This window comes from Oreochromis niloticus, linkage group LG3 (assembly GCF_001858045.2).
Source record: "Oreochromis niloticus isolate F11D_XX linkage group LG3, O_niloticus_UMD_NMBU, whole genome shotgun sequence".
Lineage (NCBI taxonomy): Eukaryota > Metazoa > Chordata > Actinopteri > Cichliformes > Cichlidae > Oreochromis > Oreochromis niloticus.
The window spans coordinates 84,131,409-84,143,256 of record NC_031967.2 but is presented as its reverse complement, the minus strand read 5'-3'; the positions used below and the strand labels follow the sequence as shown (position 1 = coordinate 84,143,256).

At 41.3% G+C, this 11,848-nt stretch overlaps 2 long non-coding RNA genes across 4 annotated transcripts; one reads left to right on the top strand and one right to left on the bottom strand.

Annotated features, from left to right (window-relative positions):
• Nucleotides 1-439: 439 nt before the first annotated feature.
• On the bottom strand, nt 440-1,702 carry LOC109199621 (uncharacterized). The gene is made up of 2 exons (XR_002059940.2): nt 1,327-1,702; nt 440-777 (listed from the first exon to the last, which is right to left on the bottom strand). It is a non-coding gene; the product is annotated as an uncharacterized LOC109199621 (long non-coding RNA).
• Nucleotides 1,703-9,012: 7,310 nt separating this feature from the next.
• On the top strand, nt 9,013-11,039 carry LOC102081657 (uncharacterized). Of its 3 annotated transcripts, none has more exons than XR_001223762.3 (4): nt 9,013-9,134; nt 10,181-10,310; nt 10,636-10,682; nt 10,771-11,039. It is a non-coding gene; the product is annotated as an uncharacterized LOC102081657 (long non-coding RNA). The 3 variants fall into 3 exon arrangements; XR_001223761.3 differs by having other exon boundaries at nt 10,163-10,310; XR_003219363.1 differs by lacking the exon at nt 10,636-10,682 and having other exon boundaries at nt 10,163-10,310.
• The last annotated feature ends 809 nt before the right edge of the window (nt 11,040-11,848 follow it).

Below are 11,848 nucleotides of genomic sequence, written 5' to 3'. Positions count from 1 at the left end.
CCACAGAGCACTCGCACTTGGAGTGAGGGCTCCGAGACTCGCACTCTGCCACTGCCCTGGTCTTTATTTATATACAAGAAAAGTAATACAACAGTGAATACGTTTGTTCAGTGGAATGTTGATGCGTGAGCATGTGCGGATATGTGTGTGTGTGTGTGCCAGGAGAGGCTCCTCCTCACACCTGGACAACAACAACACCTACGCCAGAATGCTGTTTATAGACTTCAGTTCAGCATTCAATACAATCCACCCCTCACAACTCATCAGGAAACTGTAACACTGGTGGTGCTACTTCTTGCCTTCTTTGTATGTAGTACAGGCAGTATAGTTACCTTTAACCACAGTACAAGGACAGAAGGGAGATATGGGCCAGATCAGACAGGTTCTAGATTCGTAGGAGCCAAGGGTGCATGACAACAGAGGACTTGTACACAGTAGGTGTAGGAAACACAATTGCATTTATTAGCAATTATTAAAATTTAGCAGGTTGTGCACAATTAACAAAGGTAGAGCGCGCTTCTTGAAAACACAATAAAATAAAATAAACCCCACAAATGGTCGACCCAAGGATATATTGTCTTTTGTGTCCTTTTTTAAAGTCAATTTCAGTCTGTCAATGTTCAATAGTCACTCAGTGTGTTTGTAACCAGTCGGGTTACAATCTACCAGTTCATCCGGCTCTTTGGGCTGGGCTCGCCATCCAGTACTAGAAAAGGGATCCTCGATCCTTCTCAGGTCCTCAAAACCAATCCAAATAAGCAAAGGAAAAAACCTGACCTGGGGACCAGGCCAGAACACAGTAGTTCAACATTTAAGCTATCATGTCTATAACTTATTACTACTACTAGTTGCTTGTAGTGTTTCTAAATTTCTTTCAAAATATTCTATGTTGTACAACAAATTATTCTAATTTCAAGGGCAAAAAGTGCATAGGAAACACACGTTTAAAATAATACAAAATAGCTCAGCAGTGCATTAAAACACACATTGGCTTGAGACTTATCAAGTTTCAGCTAAGTAAAGTGCAGGTGAAGGCACTTAATTTCACGTTGCTAATACTCAGTGTGCAGAACTATAATTAGCACCATGAGAAAAGTGAACATGTGCTAACATAACTTCGCACAAAACCATACATTATACATCAATACCACAGTAATGTGACATGAACCTTTAAAGAACATTTCGTATAAAGTGCAGCAGACTCAGTGCTAATTGCTTTAGCCTCGGAAAAGGCACTTTCATTGCAAAATGGCTAGCGGAAGTTAGCATCGGAGCTAGCGGCAAGTAGCGTGCTATGCTAGCGCACATGCACTGCCTGGGACTTACCATGTGAAGCAACAAATGCTACACGGGGCTTCACAGTGCTCACGCCGGCTCACGGCCTCTGGAATACAGTATCACTCTTATTATTTCCACTGAAAACAGGACTTTTACTATCCAGCTAGCTTCTTCGCCGCACGGGTAAATGGATTTTTCACTGTCTGTGTCTCTGGCGTTTTTTGACTGGCACACGCAGGCACACACAGGTGTCTGAGCAGCGCACACAGACTGGGGGAGGGTCAGACCGGCCAATGATTGGTTGCTCAGTGGATCTAACAAACACACTCCACAGGACTAAGTCCTGCCCCCACACCATTTATATATTACATATACATACGTACATATTAATTAAACTTATGTTTACATGCTTTTTATCAGTATTTATTATACTTAACTGTTTTTTATCAATATTTATTACCATTATGAAATTATTATTTTAATCAAGAGTATTAATATTTATGCTTTTAATCCCATTTTTAACACTGGGTTACATGGGCATCAGTTCTCTCATCTGCAAATGGTTACTGGACTTCCTGACCAACCGCCCCCAACATGTCCGGCTTGATAACCACTGCTCATCTACCATCACAATGAACACTGGTGTACCACAAGGCTGTGTGATGAGCCCTTTCCTCTACTCCCTCTTCACCCACGACTGCAGACCTGCTGATGGTTCCAACACCATCATTAAGTTTGCAGATGACACCACGGTGATATGCCTCATCAGTGACAACGATGAGGCCGCCTACAGGGAGGAGGTGGATCGTCTGGCTGAGTGATGCGACACAAACAACCTGCTGCTTAACACCGAGAAGACTAAGGAGCTCATCATGGACTACAGGAGGAATGCTGACCCACATCCACCCATCCACATTAAGGGGACGGCTGTGGAGCGTGTGAGCAGCTTCAAGTTCCTGGGAGTCCACATCTCCGAGGATCTCACCTGGACGACCAACTGCTCCAAGCTGGTCAAGAAGGCTCACCAGCGCCTCTTCTTCTTGAGGACTCTGAGGAAGAACCACCTGTCCTCAGACATCCTGGTGAACTTCTATCGCTGCACCATTGAGAGCATCCTGACCAACTGTATAACAGTCTGGTACAGGAACTGCTCTGCCTCGGACCGGAAGGTGTTGCAGAGGGTCGTGAAAACTGCCCAGCGCATCGCCGGAGCACCACTTCCTGCCATAAAGGACATCTACAGGAAGCGGTGTCTGAAAAGGGCTGGGAAAATCATCAGAGACCCCAGTCACCCATCACATAGACTCTTCACCCTCCTGCCCTCTGGGAGGCGCTACAGGAGCCTCCGGACTAAGACCACCAGGTACCGGAACAGCTTCTTCCCCACAGCTGTCAGACTCCTGAACTCTGCCTCCTGACATCTGACCCACGTTAAACTCATGGACTGAACACACACACACCCACAACCACCTACACACACACACACACAATGGACAACCGTACCCTCAAACACACAATAATAACATGGACTGAACCACCACTCACAACCACTAGCACTTTATACAGCCTCTGTAGAAATTATCCACACCCTCACTTATCTTAACTGCACTTCTGTATAGCTCTGTGTAAATAATCATTCTGTACATACAATAATTTTTAACCCTACAACTGTTTACAACTTGCATAGTTCCCATTTCTGTATAGCTGTATAACTCAGATTTCTGTAAAGTTATTTATTTCATATTCTGTATAGTTTTTCATATTTATATCCTGTTCATATCCTGTACATAGCTTGTACTCACTACAGCCTGTACATACCTATAGTTATAGAATATTCACAACATACTTCATACCGTGTACATTATAACATACCATAATAGACCCATTTCTATAATATACTTACATATCTATATTATTGCTAATATATATTGTAATATATCTATATCACTAAAGCACTTCTGGATGGATGCAAACTGCATTTCGTTGCCCTGTACCTGTGACATGTGCAATGACAATAAAGTTGAATTCTATTCTATTCTATTCTATTCTATTCTATTCTCTACCTGGTACAAAGTGAAACTGCTTATTAAGCTCTTATCTAGCAGGTACTGCTCCTTCCCTGCATGATAATAGGTCACAGTGAATCAAAGTCTGAGTTATAAAGAGGTCATCATGCAGTATTCTATCATATGCAAACTTATATTATTAAAAGATTATACTGACAATTTTCTATTGACAGTGCTTCTGTGTGCATCCTCATTAGCAGCAAGATGTGCTAACCACGGTAGAGTGGTTTTTGTAGGCACACTTTCTACACCTGGTTCAAGGGGCTGCTGTTCCAATCCTGGAGGTGCACCTTTTGCACCTTCTTCTCATTTTGTTGGTGGGGTGTGGGTCACACTCTGGTTCAGACTACTGTATCTTGAGATCAATGGCAGAAGTGGCTGAGAATCAGGGACAAGGGTGTCTTGCAGTTGTTGAGGTCACCAGCATGTGCCCCAGCTCTTCCAGGATCACTTTTCATTTGTAGGTTGTAGAGGACTCCCCCACTTCAGTGAAGTTGTTTCCGGTGGGACAAAGGCATCGTATCCCAAGACATCCAGGAAATTAGAGAAAAGAGCCAGCAGCCATCAGTTAGTTTTCCTTCTACAACTTGAGGTGCCAACACCCTCTAAGTTATCCAAGCTGTATTTGTGCCTATTGTAGTCCAGGATTGCTTCTTGCTTTCACACATCCTTTATTCCCTGTCACTGACTGGTTCCTTGTGTGTTGCTGTCAAAAGAAGCACATTCCTCCATTGCTTTGGCATGTGGGATATCGCCGTGGAAGATTTGGTGAAGCCAAAGACAGACAACAAAATCTTCCTCTGTTGCAACTGGAGGAGCTGCGGATGAAGCTCTGGGTTGTTTCCCCTGCGCCAGTTTTCAGCTGAGGAGTTCCTCTGCCAATGTGACCGAAGGAAAGACGTTGTCCTCGGAGCTCCTCCGTCAGTTGGAGTCTGAACCCCTTTCCCTTTTTTACTTCCTGAGAACTTCCAGTGTTGTCATCCAACATGCTATGTATTGCTTTATCCTGGTGTAGGTTCACATCTCCAGTTTATCTATAATCCTCCAATCCTCACACCTTCGCCTCCCGTGCAGGTTTGTAAGGGTGCACAGCAGCTAAAAGATCTCCTTTGTTATAAAAAAGTCAAAGGTAGATCTCAGGCTGCTAATGCAGGGAACTGCACACAGGGTGAGCCCTGGTTTGATGCCAGTGGGTACTGGATTGTAGAGCAGTCTCTCTTCAGTGGTGGGACCCACATGGTTTTCCTTTCATGAGGGATCCACTCAGTTGCCGGCTCCTCGGTCTCAGAAAACGCTCCTATGTTCTTTTCCATCAGCTGCTCGGCCTCCACCTCCATGCCCCCCAACCCCAATCCTCCCCCAAAGAAGAGGATTCAGGCACTGGCTAGTACTCATCATCAGTGGTGATGCAGTCAGCCTCATTTGTGCTGCAGCTGCAGGTTTGAACTCTGCAAAGTGTCCTGTGATTGGGGGTTTTTTGTGGGGGTTTTAAGAGTTAATATTTTGGGTATGGTGTCTTTTTATGAAAAATACAAGAGTAAAAGTGCTTTTAACATGTGCTTCAAAGCTAAGTTTGACTGGGAACCTCAAAGCTCAATAGCCTGCATCCACAGAAATTCACTGCAGCCTATGTAATGTTTGATGCGTCATAATTTATTCCAGTCTATCTTGCAAATACATGTTTGTGCTGCAATGTCATGCACAAACACAAACTATTAGATCCTTAAGATCAAACCTATGTCAAAATTGTTTCATTATTTTGGTCCACTGGAGTGTGGTAAGCCATCAAAGGCCGCTACTAGAAACTCGGAATATTACATGAAATTGCCTGTTTGGCCAAAAATGGGTAAATGATGTAATTTGGTAAAAAACATTAAAAACTACAATTATCATGTGTTGAGTTAAGAATGAAAGGAATTTTACCTAAATCGCCTGATTTAGTACTGTCAGTAACAAGGAATCAAAAAAGGTGGTTATAATGGATTTGGCCAAAAATGGCCACGATAGAGTCAAGAGGAACAATTTGGTGCATAGTTAATATTACTGGCATTATTAAGGAGCTGATGTTGAAAATTAAAAAATCTGAAAGAAATACACACCTTTGGGAAGTTTCATTCAATTTGCATTAACAGAACAAAAATGGTTGAAAAAGGAAAAGTGAAGTGGCCACAAATGGCCAGGATAGAGCCCAGAGGGTTAAGTACTTATTTCATCCATTGTGGCACTCCTGGCCTTTCAGCTGAGTTCATGAATTCATTTGATGTGTCAGCCTCACTCAGCAAAGTCAGGGGGCAGGGTTAACGCTGCCACTGCAGGTTGTCTAACTTCTGATTGGTTACCATGCACATTAAGTTGTTAGAACTTACTTTTTTATCTTTAAGGCTCATATACCTCAATATTTTATATTTCAGTTACCTCATTATTTGTTTCACACCTTTAAGTTTTATCTTTTGTTGAACAAATATGTATTAAAAGTAGATAGATAGATAGATAGATAGATAGATAGATAGATAGATAGATAGATAGATAGATAGAGTAATTTTATTTTGAACATGTAATTATAATTGAAATAACAAGAGAAAATAAAAAGTTTTCATGAATAACGTGGGCTGATACATAGTGACAGTAGAAGACACAGACAGATGTCTTCAGAGGAATGTGTGACTTTAAGGCTGACTCTCCTAGAGTAATATAACTATAAATTCTGTTGTTAGGGAATGCTCTCTTTCCCCCTTTTCTAACTCTACAGGCTGGACCCCAACCAAAACATGGTTGCCATGGTGATTTAAGAAGCAACATCTCCATATAGGGAGATGTTCAGGAGGTGCATAAGAAGAAATGTGAGCCAGACATCGGACCTAAGGCCTTCCTTCCACTTTTCAGCCAATCACCTTAATATTCTAGTTTTTGAAACATGGGCAAAGTGTTTGCTACCAGGATGTGGTGCTCTTTGTCTTTTGGCTCACTGATTGGAGAAAGAGACACAGCATCATTTTTAGCTCAAACCTTTGATTGCCTAATAAAATAAAGCAAAGTTACATTCTGAGTTTGGATTGTATTCTCTCATAAAAAGGAAACCAAAAACATCAAGACAGGTTAATCCTAGATAATCGACTGCTCAGTTCTCTATCAAGTTAATTTTATAATATTGTAACGCAGTTACTTTTTAAGTAACTGTGTTACAATATTATAAAAGAAAATTTACTTTCTCAAAAAGTAACTAGTCTAAATGTTATTTTCCTGTTAGCAGGTGTCTTGGTTGGGTTTACAGTAAAATCACAGTACTGAAGTAAAGTCACTGCTGCAATCCATCAAGGTCTGAAAAAACCCTGGTAAACTTATTACTTAGAACTTCCTGCTTGTTGGTAACACATCAGTAACATATTCATGTTTGTACTTATTGTAGGGTCTTTACCTTACAATATAAAGCACCTTGGGGTGACTGGTGTTGGGATTTGGTGCTACATGAATAAAACTGAACCTGAGATGTCTAATCTTCTTCTAGACAAGGCAAGGCAAGGCAAGGCAAGTTTATTTATATAGCACAATTCAACAACAAGGTGATTCAAAGTGCTTTACAGAGACATTAAAAACAAAAACAAATAAAAAGCATGATTTAAATTTGATTAAGACAAGCAAACAAACAAAACAGTATATAAAATCAAATATCAAAACAGTAGATAAAATCAGAACAGTAGATAAAATCAGTAGTTAAAAAGTAGGTTTTGAAATTTAAACTTAAGTGTGGATTTGGTGTTTTATTCAAATGCAGCTGAGAATAGGTGAGTCTTCAACCTGGATTTAAATAAACTGAGTGTTTCAGCTGATCTGAGGCTTTCTGGGAGTTTGTTCCAGATATAAGGAGCATAAAAGCTGAATGCAGCTTCTCCGTGTCTGGTTCTGACTCTGTGGACTGATAACAGACCGGATCCAGATGACCTGAGGGATCTGGAAGGTTCATACTGGGTCAGGAGGTCATTGATGTATTTCGGTCCTAAACCATTCAGAGCTTTATAGACCAGCATCAGAACTTTAAAGTCTATCCTCTGACGGACAGGCAGCCAGTGTAAAGACCTCAGAGCTGGACTGATGTGGTCCACTTTTTTGGTCTTAGTGAGGACTCTAGCAGCAGAGTTCTGAATGAGCTGTAGTTGTCTGACTGATTTTTTAGGTAGACCTGTAAAGATGCTGTTACAGTAATCAAGCCTACTAAAGATGAATGCATGGACTAGTTTTTCCAGGTCCTGTTGAGACATCAGATCTTTTATCCTTGAAATATTCTTGAGGTGATAGTAAGCTGATTTTGTTATTGTCTTAATGTGTTTTTCTAAGTTTAGGTCTGCATCCATCACTACGCCCAAATTTCTCGCCTGGTTTGTGGTTTTTAGGTGTATAGATTGAAGTTCTCTGGTGACCTGTAATCGTTTTTCTTTTGCACCAAAGACTATTACCTCAGTTTTATTTTTGTTTAGCTGGAGAAAACTGTGGCACAACCAGTCATTAATTTCCTCAATGCATTTACCAAGAGCCTGTACAGGGCCTCGGTCTCCTGGTGACATTGTGATATATATTTGTGTGTCATCTGCGTAGCTATGATAGTTTATTTTGTTGTTCTTTATAATCTGTGCCAGTGGGAGCATGTAAATGTTAAACAGAAGGGGTCCCAAGATGGAACCTTGGGGAACTCCACATGTGATACTTGTCTGCTCAGATGTGAAGTTACCTATTGATACAAAGTATTTCCTGTTTTCTAAGTATGTTTTGAACCAGTTTAGTACAGTTCCTGAAAGACCTGCCCAGTTCTCCAGTCGTTTGAGTAATGAAGACAGCATGAAGACTTCATCTGTACCTCTGCTCATTGGTGATTCAGCCATTCATTTACTCATTCTTTCATTCCAGCTTCAACAAACAATCAAGGGAGAAACACAGATTTACAGAAGAGATGACATAAAGACTCTCGTCAGCAGTCTAAGTCAAAATGACTTTCAAATACAAACAGCAGGACTGGACTCTATCCCAGCCATCAGGGCCGGATTCCCTGGACAGGTCGCGAGAGAGACAAACAACCATTAAGGACTATGGACAATTTAGAGTAGCTAATACCCTAACATTCATACGTCTGGACTGTGGTAAGAAACCTATGCAGGCACATAATCAAACAGTGGTACCACGTTGCTTGATTATAATATTACTGTCTAATTTGTCTCTTCTATGCTGATAAATATAGGGTTGACTATTGGGATCGATCTGGATTTGAAAGGGTCAGATTATCAAGAGATAATCAGCAACTAGTGCACCAATGGAAGAAATCAGTCCTACATATTTATTTAGTATGCAGATTGAAAACACTCCAAGGTTCCTCCCAGTGTTACTGGAGGTCAAGGTAATGCCATCCAGAGTAAGAATCTGGTTAAATACTATATTTCTAAGAGTTTCAAAGGTGACCCTGTGACTCTGGTGACAGCTCCTGAACAGTTTCAGTGATGTAATGCTTCACTTCCTGCTTTATCTCCAGTTCGTTCCCCACCAGAGGAGTGATATTCCACATTCCTGCAGCACTCAGGGTCAGCAGTAAGTGGTGGGCACACAGAGAGGTAGATCCATGTTATCTATTGACTAATGAGCTCATTATAAACAGAAATAATGTCCCTGTCAGGCGGTGATCAGCTGATCACCGGGTCGGGCTTAAAAGAGAGACACCACCCACCTGTTCTCCGCTCAGACATTGATCTCTTCATGTCAGGAGCTCCGAACCCTCGCCGACGTCAGTCTCCGCCTGCTTCAGCAACCGTGAGTGTTTTCTCTCTTGACTCTCCCACTCATCCCGGCTCAGTTCGCTCTCCCTCTGTAACGTCGGTTCCGAAGCCGTGCTTTGTGCACCGATCGTTACTAGAGTAACCGCGTGCCTGCTCCAACCCATCGCTAGCCTTCACCGCGTTTGGGTCTAGCCAGCACGCCACACGGGCACGCCGAATTGCTGTGTTTAATTCGCGCGCTACCCCCGATCGTGACAGTCCCTGAAGATGTTGTGTGTACTGCACTCTGAAACTCATTCTTTTCTATCACTCTCACCGGGCAGTAACGGTTTCTCACTACATGGAGCAAAGTGCAGGGTAATATACAGAGTGACACATATTCCAGAGACCAGTAAAAACAAAGCTTCTAAGTTCAACCACAACATGAATGAAAATGTCCTGTTATATTTTGGATAGCAAGGAGCAGACGGCCGAGTTTATTAAACTCCACCGACACAGCGGTGACGCAAATCTGAAGGCTAGACCGTCCCAGTTTTATTTATACAGCTCCAAATCACAACAACAGTCTCCTCGAGGCACTTTACATTGTAAGGTAGACCTTACTATAATACATACAGAGAAAAACCCAACAATCATATGACCCCCTATGAAAAAGCACTTTGGCGACAGTGGGAAGGAAAAACTCCCTTTTAACAGGAAGAAACCTCCAGCAGAAACAGGCTCAAATGTAAATGAAACATATTAATAATTTTAATATGAAATGAAATCTTCTCATGAGGATATAACAGCAAATAAGATACCAGCTGTTACTGTAAGAGACTCACGTATTTTACTGAAAAATGTGACATTCTTACTGATTTAATGAACAGTTTGTTTCATTTATTTAATTCTTTACATCCAGAATTAAAAAATGTGTTATATGTGATGTGTTATTATCATTATAGATCAGAATTTGTCATATTGCAAAGTTTTTGTTGACGCTGAAACTTTGTTTTATTAGGAATGAAATAAAATTGGTTTTGCCTCCAAGTTTTTTTAATTAGTGGCTGTGGAAATTGTCAGTGTTGTGTCATCATTCAGCACCACTGATGATCACTAGATGGAAGCAGGAGCCCGAGAGTGAAACTGTGTGTTCAGCAGCTGTTGTGTGTCGCCGTGCTGTGATCTGAGAGTCAGCTGATCGACTCAAAATGAGAGTAAACTACAACAGGTTAGTGTTGGTGGATGGATTAAACATCAACAAGCTGATGTAAACTAAGAGGTGTAGCTGAGTGTGTGAGCTGGTTCAGTGTGGCTGTGCAGAGCTCCACCTGAGGGGCGAGTCCGGGCCGTCAGAGCTCTCTGTGCTTCACCACAACCACGACTCTCAGGCTCGTTTTTAAAATAACTTTATAGCTTCACACTCCTAAAATACAGTGACAGGGAAACTAAGAGTTATTGTAGCACGGCTGTGTCAGTCATCTATTCTCGTTCTTGATTGATCACTGATGACATCATCTCTTAGAGGTTCATTTAGGTGTCCTGTCCAATAAGAGGTCGGACTTCTCTGACACCAGGGAGACGATGAAGGAGAGAGTAAAAAGTTAGTTCAGCTTAAAGGTTGAAATACTGCTTTCACTCCCCGAATGCTCCGGTCTAATGTTCATGTGTTTCTGTCCTGGTGTGATGAGGAAGCTGAAAATCAGACTGACGACCTGGAGAACCACGTCCGAAGGAAGAACCTGCGTCTGTTTGGTCTCTGGGACGGCGCCGAGGATCAGCAGTTGCACCCTAACATCTCTAAAGCCAAACCAACACAGGTGTCCTTATCTGATTCCTGAACCTCCAAGATTGGGAGTTTGTTTTCCGCTCCACAAAACAGCTTAACATCGAGCACGATGGAACAAACTCCGTCCAGCAGCGAGCCGAGTTCAACATCATCAGAAAAGTGTTCGCTGAGAAAGGAATGTTCTGCAGTTTTCAATATAATCCATGGAAGATGAGGATTCATCCACGATGGGAAGATACAGCTGCTTTGTGTAACGTGTCATGCCAGGGTTTATTTTCTCCATTTATTTTTCTATTTTACTCTAATATGTGTTAACTCAGCATCACCATAATGCGCTGTTGTTTTAATAATACAGAACAAAAACAAGTAAGGGAACCATCTCGCCGAGGACTTTAAATTTAGTGAGTTTGACCAAATTAAAACCAACCTACATTTTTTGAAGATCTGTTTCTTACTGTATCCACTTTGCAAGGACTTCATATAATTGGAGGAGACTTTAACTGTACTCTAAACCAGAGTATAGATCAACAGGCTCAGATACCTATAAAGCCCAAACTAGACGATTAATCAATCAATTTATATCAACTTGGTGGAGGAAAAGAAATCCTGATTAAATAGAATTCTGCTGTCATTCGACTGTCATTCAGTCTGATAATATAGGAAAGTTTATCCATAACAGCCCAAACTGACAGTTTGACAGAAAATGGCTGGAGAAATGTGAATTTGTTACATTTATAGCGGAAAAAATAGAAAATGAGTTTGAGATACGAAACTTCATTCAAATTATATATTAGAGTTGAAATCCACAGCAACAAATGGAAACCCTGGATAAACAGATAAACAGATCTTTGGAATTAGACTTAAACGTTAGCAACGAATCATCAAAGTGAATTGTTACATTTGAGAACTGAATATAATAAATTCTCTTCTGATGCATCAGCAAAAAGTCTAATGTTGCAGTCTTGGTATGACCAAGGAGG